The 8,278-nt window shown below is 45.0% G+C and overlaps 1 long non-coding RNA gene across 1 annotated transcript in view; it reads left to right on the top strand.

Moving 5' to 3' along the window:
- Positions 1-5,895: 5,895 nt before the first annotated feature.
- The window catches only part of LOC130575893 (uncharacterized), a 56,578-nt gene continuing 54,195 nt past the window's right edge, over positions 5,896-8,278 (top strand). Inside the window, exon 1 of the long non-coding RNA XR_008965611.1 lies at positions 5,896-6,116. This is a non-coding gene — a long non-coding RNA (uncharacterized LOC130575893). The remainder of the gene's footprint in view (positions 6,117-8,278) is intronic.

Genomic DNA, 8,278 nt, shown 5'->3' with positions numbered 1-8,278 from the left:
AGTTTCTATGAGTGATGAAAATGGTCCCATGCAGGACATTGGGAACCTCCAATTTCCTATATGTAGAAGTTTTTATTCTCTACCAAGCATAAAGGAACATGTTGAGTTTGTGACTGTGAATGTCAGTCACATCTCACTGGAAATGAGAGACAGGGTAAGTGGAAATGGCCTCAAGTTGTGCCAGGGGAGGTTGAAGTTGAAAATTAGGAGAAATTTCTTTGTGGAAAGGGTTGTCAAGCACGGGACCAGACTGCCCAGGGAAGTGATGGAGTCACCATCCCTGGAAGAGTTCAGAGAATGTGTGGATGTGGCACCTGAGGATGTGATCAGTGGTGAGCATGGTGCTGGTGCTGGGCTGATGCTTGGGTTTGCTGATCTCAGAGGTTTTTCCAACCTGAGCAATTCCATGACTCCATCAGGTGATGCCTTAGCAGGGCTTACCTAGAACAGAGACTGGACAGAATTCAGAGAATCCAAAGCAGTTCTGTTTAGGGCAGAGCCTTCAGGGCCATTCAGGGCAGTCCCACCCCCACAATGGACAATGGCTCACGGGTTTTTCACCCTTTCTCACTTTTGTCCATTTGCATATCAGGGCTGAATCCTCCAATTGCAGCTGCAGCCAATGCAGTCATTGACTCCAAGTTGGCTCCCCCAATTCTCTGTTTTTTCCATCTCTTGGGGCCTGGCACAGGGAGGTGTCCCTGAGTTTGGGGCTGCAGAGGAATTGTTTTGTGTGAAAATGGGAGAGCAGGAGCTCAGCACTGTCTGTGGAGTCTGGAGTTAAACACTGAAGAATCACAGGGGTACAGAGACATGGAAATAGAGAAGATGGAATCCTGAGGCATCACCAGGAGATTTGTGAGGGGTCACTTGGCCCAGGCAGGGCCGGTGCCCCTCAGTTTTGGGATGATGTTGCTCTCACTGGGGGCAGGCAGAGCATCGCTCACCTTTCCCCGTGCCGTGCCCTGGATGTGTTTGCACATCTCCACAGCCACATCTGCCACCCTTCCTGGCTCCCAGGGCTGTTCTGTCCTCAGCAGGACCCTCTGAGCCTCCTCTCCCCGGGGCACTGGAAACCTGAGCCTGCAGCTCGCAGCGGGACGAGCCCCCCTGAGCCTGGGATGGTGACCTGCTTGGGCTGTTCCCTGGGGGGCTCACAAAATTTCTTTCCAACCTGGGATTGCCTTCCCAGAGCCTCAGCACTGAGTGTCAGCTCATCCCCTKCTGTTTCAGACCTCTGCCACTCTAACCCTTCTCTTTTTCTGTTCCCCCTGCCCCTCTCTTTCCCCTCACAGCAGCTCTGTGTCCAGTCAATCTCTGCATTCTTGGGCTGATTTCCTTACTGTTTGTATTCTATAAACCCCACCCTTCCAGAAACATGGATTATTGAACTTTTTTAATATTTTAAATATAAGATACATTGCACTTCCCAAATGATGGTTAAAGTTTGATTTTGCATGTTTAAAAATATCTTCCTGGAGTTTTCCAAGTCCACATGAATAAAAACAAATAAAGCACTGCAAGGTGGAAGTAATAGAGTTTTGAAGAGGATATTTGAAACCCATCTGTGAGAATGGATCTGTTTTACTTGTGCTYAAATCACACGGAGATTAAAACTTTATTTTAAACAAGTCCTTGACTACTCCTAATGTAGAATCAAAGAGTCTTTCCAAAATGCTGTGATTATGTTATCTGTTACCCTGAGAAGAAGTTGCAGAAAAAAAATAAGGTTAAACTTTCGTTGCTCTTCCATCAAAGAGCAAAATTCCTTAAAATTCTGTTTTCCATGTATGATTTAGTCATTAATGTCTGCATGAACAAAGCTGTCTTGCAGAAGTACTTCTGAATATTTGAAYCCCAGCTTAATAGATTGAAAGAGGAAACTTAATTATTCTGTAAAGTATGCAAAGAGATTTTTTTTTATTCTCAAAAAATAATAGACCTTTCAGAATTAATTTGTAGATATCACTTTTTTCAGAGGGGATTGTTTAATTCCTGTTTACAAGTGTTTGGCTTTTGTTAATGTGGTTTTGCTCTAAGTTTCCCCCTCATTTTTTTCACTCTTTTTTCCCATTAGAAAGCGATGCTGCAACCCTATTTGTTCAAACAATGATGTTTCCTCTCAATAAATCATCAGATGAGCTATGGACTTGATAATCTTTACTTAAACCCAAAAATATCCACATGGGTGCACAGCATTTGGCTAATTAATTTCTGATAATTTGCAATGCTCCCAGCCAGCTGCCAGGGGCTCCTGTGAGTGTTAATCTGTTAGCCACGGTGAAATGATTGGAGATCTGCTCCTGCTGGTTGCCAGATAAATTCTTCTTATGACAATGTCACTAGGTTAATTAATTCAATTAATGACTCCCCGTGCAATGTTTTTCTTTGTCTTTTTCATTTGCCACAGGCTGCTGAACAGGTACTCCCAGGGATGTATTCTGAAGTTGTGTCACAGATAAGGAATAATGTACCATTTTCGTGTCTACTTCTGAAGTGTCTTATTTTTTTCTTTTTTTTAAATGAAGTTTAGTAGCTGTTAACTCCATCCAAAATTAGTGTATTTTCTCTTTTCTCTTAAATGTAAGCAGTCAAATACCCATCACTTTATTATTTTCAGGTACAGTCATGATTTTAGGTGACTTTAGTGTTAGATAATTTTTACTCAYTGTGTAACTTTACTCTCCAGATGCCACAAACTTCAAGTTTGTTTTCACCCTTGAAAAGAGGAACTTCAAGCTGGATCAGCACTCAGGTGTCTCCACCTTATCACCCCAGCTCCAATAATRAAAGTGTTATAAATATAATAAATATTTAGAATAGAATAATAGAAYAAAAGTTCAAGAAGCAGAAAAATGCATCTCACATATGGCTGGTGATTTTTTTATTAAGGAAAAAGTGAAAGGAAAAATGCTTCAAAAAGGGGCACGTGGAAAGAATCTCAGGAGCTCCCTCAGAGCCTCTSCARCCTCTCTGTCTTGGATGTCACCTCRTTTTTCTGAGCAAAACYAGGAKGGTTTGGAGAGAGCAGCCTTCACTTTTTAGTTTAGCTCATATGAAAATGTGAGTAAAGCACAGASCAAGCAGTGGAGGGAGAATGAAAGYMAATTTTTCCTCTTGAGCTTCATCTACAGAGAAAAGCATTGTGACACCCATCCCAGTTACGATTTCTTGTTCTGGCCGTGCACCACCACCCCTTGGACATCCTGCACATCTCTGGGGATTGACAATTAAWCATTGATATTTGTGCTGAGGTCACCCTGTGTTCACTCTGCTGTGTTTCCCATTCATTCAAGGCTTTATTTTTATTCCTTTCCTTGAATACAAGGTGAAAACACTTTTGATTGTGAATTCTGTGTTTGRAAATGAACTGAAGCAAGCTGGAAATCCAAATCCCATCATTGAGGTTCTGGGTTTGGGTTAGCTCCCATTTTGTATGTGATTAAATCAGATTTAGAATAATTTTAATCACYTGGRTGACTGATTTAAACCCAGTGAASRYTCTAAAGGGCTTCCAGCAAAAGCTKTGTCTTGCCCTGGGGCATCACAGCAACCTGGAGGAGAAGTGTGGTGAGGAACAACTMGAGCTGCTCCCAGGAGATCTGTGCTGCCTCTTAGCATCCCTAAAAACATCAGTAAAGGTGTGACCGTGGAAAGGTTCTTCTCTGAAGGATCAGAGGGAGCTGCCCGTGCCCCTCAGAGGAACATCTGGCATTGGGGGTGTATTTTCAGAGACTCCATGTGCTCTCTGCCCTRTGCCACACCAACCTCTCTGAACTGTGGGTTCCAGGAGCAGCCTCCCCCTCCCAGGGGAGCTGAGGGTGAGGTGCTCCCTGCTGTTTGTGGGGTGTCTGTTCCCAAACCAGGGGTGCACCCTTGACCAGCCCGTGCAGGGAGGGGAGGGGAGGGAAGGGGGGACACCTCAGTTCACTGCTGAGCTCTGGGAGCCTCAAACAAAGGAGTTTATGGCATCTTCTGACACTTGTTATCTCATGAAAAGCCCATTATCCCCTGAGGGGGAAATCACCACGTGCTTTCCTTTAAATCCAGCCCAAACACAGAGTTTTTAATAGAAACACTCGGGTGATTCGTGTCCTTTTAGCAGGAGCAGCTGCCCAGGCGAGCCACGCTGAGGAGCAGAGTTTGAGCTGCTGTTTCCCTGCAGCAAACGCTTTGCTTTGTCTCAGGAGCCAGGGATAGGAATCAGGATATGCAAATTGGGGCTCTGGATCTTAATTATGAGCAGCAGGTGTCTGTGCAAGAGCCTCAGGTGAGGGGCACCGCAGCTCCTGGCACCTGCCTGTTGTGGGGGTACAAAGGGTCCCAATTAATTATCCACGTTAATGAGCTCGGGGAACCAAGTGAAAGGAGAGGGCCTTGTCTGCTACTCCAATTTAGGTTTCTTCACAAACAGCAGTTTAAAACCAGCTCTGCAGCTCAGCCTGTGAAGAGCATGGAGAGGATGAAATTACTGTGATAAACCTTGAGAAATCAATTTGTGGGGGTAGAGACTGTGATGAATGGTCCTGGTGAGGGAATTAATTGAGGGACATTTCTTCAGGATGTTTTGACCAGAGGAGCATCTTCCCAGTGTGCTGGTGAATGTGACTGTCTTTGGGGAGACAATGCTGTTTRCCTTTTACTGATTTAAAAATGGGTAATTATTATGGGTTTGGGATTTTTTTTTTTTGTCAGCACACCACTAATTACACTGCAGGCATTAAGGTCAGGTGAGCTGGGGGTACAATTCATGACTAAAATAACCTGATCAGTGTTGGTTTGCAGTGACTGTGCCTCCTGWGTGGACAGGCACAGGTGAGGGAGGGCACACAGGGATGGTGCCTCCAGAGCAGGTGCAGACCACACTTTGCTCAGTCTGACCCTCATCTGAGGGGATAATTCACTTTCTCTGTCCACTCAAGGATCATTTTTCCCCCAAGGATATAAATTCTGTACCATTTATTGAACAATTAACCATTATTCTTTTTTTGATGAAGTTATTGGTCTACTTTTAAGGAAATGCATAAAGGCCAAGTTACACACAGTTGTTTCAGCTGATTTAAGGTCTGGCTGTGGTCTGGCTCTGTGATGCTGCTCTTGCCCTGCCTTTGACACACAAGGCTCTGTACTGAGTCCATTTGATTTGCTGACCATCAGAAAAGTAACTCAGAAAACAGTGGCTGAGATCTTCCTTCTCCATCCCTTGGTGTCAGACCATCCCTTTTTCCCCCACCACAGGTATCTTCATTCTCTTTCAAGCAGGACAGTGTAAGCAGTAGCAGACAGGAGCCCCACACATGGACAGCAGGGAACAGTTTGTCACCTGGACAAGGTATTTTAATCCAATGTGGTGTTTTTGCATTGACACCTTGGGCCATTTCTGGTATAACCCAATTTTGTTATTACTCAGCTCTCAGATTGGAGCAGATTGCTGTTTGCAGCCTTTCAGCCAGTCATCTTCCCAAGCTTTTTTTTGCTTCTCTTTCTTCTTTTTATCCCCTCCAGCTGTGGCAGTATCTCAGCAGACCTGGCCCTGATTTTGCACACTTTGTGTGGCCACAGTGGGTGTCAAACAGCATCGCTGTCTGTGGCTTTATTTCACACCCCTGGGTAAATAAATGATCACCTGAGCTCCGGAGGAATGAGCTGCCAGCCTCAGAGCACCTTGGTGCAGTGCTGCCACAAATCTGGGGCACTTTGAAGGAATCAAATCCTTCCCTCCTGTGGTAAACAAAATCAAAGCCAAAAGGCACAACTTCTCCACCCTCTGTCACCATGTGAAGGCATTTGGCTGACTCACGGCAGAATAACGTAACGGGTGACCTTGCATGGGAAACAGTACAGATAAACATATATTTATTAAACAAAACCGCTTTACTTCTCTAGCACTTCTTGCAGAGCAATAGTCCCTGATTTGTTTTTCAGTAGGAAACTTGTGGATACAGGTACGAGTTTAAAATGGTGACATCCAATCCATTTGTAACCCTTTCCAGAGCTGGGAATATTTCTGATGAGAGCTGAAGCATCTCTGCTTGTTTGGAGGAAATGCTGCTACACAATGCAGGACAAAACAGTTCAAGCCACTTTAAAGAGGATAAATGGACAGAGGCTTCAAGGTAGGATCATCTGTTTATTTACATCCATTGTCTCCTTGCTTCCCACACAAATATATTCCGTTTAAAATTTATAAAGCTGGGCGAGCCCTTCTCACGCTGTTCTCAGTAAAATATTGCTCGCTGCATCCCTCTGAGGGGCTGCTGACAAATAGGCTCTTGTTGTCTAACTTTCCCTCTGCTGAGGTTAATGATTAAGTGGTTCAGAAGGTTAATTCCTGGAGATAGTGTTGTCTTTGGCCTGAACAGATGTTGGTGGTGCTTTAATGTGGTTATCAAACTCTGCTGCCCTTCATCCTTTGCTCTGTGCAGCCCTGGGCATTGTTCCCCGCGCATTCCAGGCCCCCTCTATGGAGATCCAGCAGAGCTGAACATACCATTGCACAGGGGCTGCCTCCCCGGGGTCAGCTGGGCAATGCCAGCTCTGCCACGGAAGGAAATTGAGAACAGCTGGGGCTTCCCAAGAGCTGGAATTATTTGTGTGTGTGTAAAGTACAGGATACCTGGTGAGGCTCTGCTGAAATGTCTGTAAAGATCACCCAGAGACCCCCTCAGGGCACAGCATCACCCTGAAAYCTCCCCCTCCTCCCCTCAGCACCTCCTGGTGATGCCTTAGGATTYCAGTTTCTCTATTTCCATGTSTCTGTAMCCCTGKGATTCTTCAGTGTTTMACTCCAGACTCCACAGACAGTGCTGAGCTCCTGCTCTCCCATTTTTACACAAAACAATTCCTCTGCAGCCCCAAACTCAAGGACACCTCCCTGTGCCAGGCCCCAAGAGATGGAAACAACAGAGAATTGGGGGGAGCCAACTTGGAGTCAATGACTGCATTGGCTGAGCTGCAATTGGAGGATTCAGCAAATCCCGATGTGCAAATGGACAAAAGTGAGAAAGGGTGAAAAACCCATGAGCCATTGTCCATTGTGGGGGTGGGACTGCCCTGAATGGCCCTGAAGGCTCTGCAATAACAGAACTGCTTTGGATTCTCTGAACTCTGTCCAGTCTCTGCTCTAGGTAGGCCCTGCTAAGGCATCACCTGATGCAAATGGACAAAAGTGAGAAAGGGTGAAAAAGCCGTGAGCCATTATCCATTGTGGGTGCAGCCCCTGCTGGGCTGGGACTGCTCTGATTGTACCTGAAGGCATGCTTTAAATGGAACTGCTTTTTATTCTATTAATTTTGTCCAGCCTCTGRTTTAGGTAAACTGGACTAGGCACCACTGTCTTGCCATGATCTGAGTCTCAGGGGTCTCAGGGGTGCCTGAGGAGTTCTGTGCTGTCCCCAGCACCTTTAAGAGCCTGGTAAAACACAGGGGATTGGACCAATATTTGCAGCTCAAAGCTGCATCAYTACAGGAGCTGCTGGCTGTGTGTAGGAATTCTTTACTCCCACATCCCCTGCATCAGAACCAGCCAGCAGCACCTTGCTTTGGGTGGTGGACAGGGATGGATTTACCAGTCAGCCTTGGAAACACCTCCTGCCCTCTCCCTACACTGCTGGCAGGAATCCTGTTGGCAGTTAAAAGCATCTAACTTCACTCTGTCTGGATAGGACAATATAATTTTAATTCTTACTGAGAAGCATATAGTAAGAAAACCAATGCATCACTAGTTGACAAATTKTATCCAGATCAAATACAGCATAAAGCACAGAGTTTTAATTTGGGGAAGAATACTGCTAATTTCAAGGAGTTAACTGGCTTATGGAACCAGGGCATTCCCAGGAACCTCATGTTCCATAACATGGAGATTTTTAAAAAGTAATTCACAGTTACAAAGAGAACCAGTGTCCTGTGACCAAAATACACATAGGTATTTTAAATAGTAGGATGCAAAAAAAAGTATGCAAACTTCACGATTTCTACAAATAGTTCCTGAAAGAGTTAATTTTTTGGCTGGTCTCATGCTGGGATTGGTTATATTTGATGCCAATATTGCCAATGCTGTAAGTGAAACATCATCTTGGATTTTACCCATTTGTTACTATTTGTGAAACTGTAGATGGAAAGGAATTGTTGCTTTTTGTTTCACTACAAGTTGAGATGAAACCCTGTTGGCCCATCCTTGATTAGGAACTCCCTCCCACCCTCTCTTTCCCTTCCTTTTTCTCTCCCAGCTGATCAGTTCTCCACTTTGCTTTTGCTCCCTCCTTAGGGCTCACTCCAC

This window comes from Malurus melanocephalus, unplaced genomic scaffold (assembly GCF_030028575.1).
Source record: "Malurus melanocephalus ecotype Western Australia unplaced genomic scaffold, MMel_1.1 scaffold_120, whole genome shotgun sequence".
Classification (NCBI taxonomy): Eukaryota; Metazoa; Chordata; class Aves; order Passeriformes; family Maluridae; genus Malurus; species Malurus melanocephalus.
This window is presented reverse-complemented; position numbering and strand designations above follow the sequence as displayed.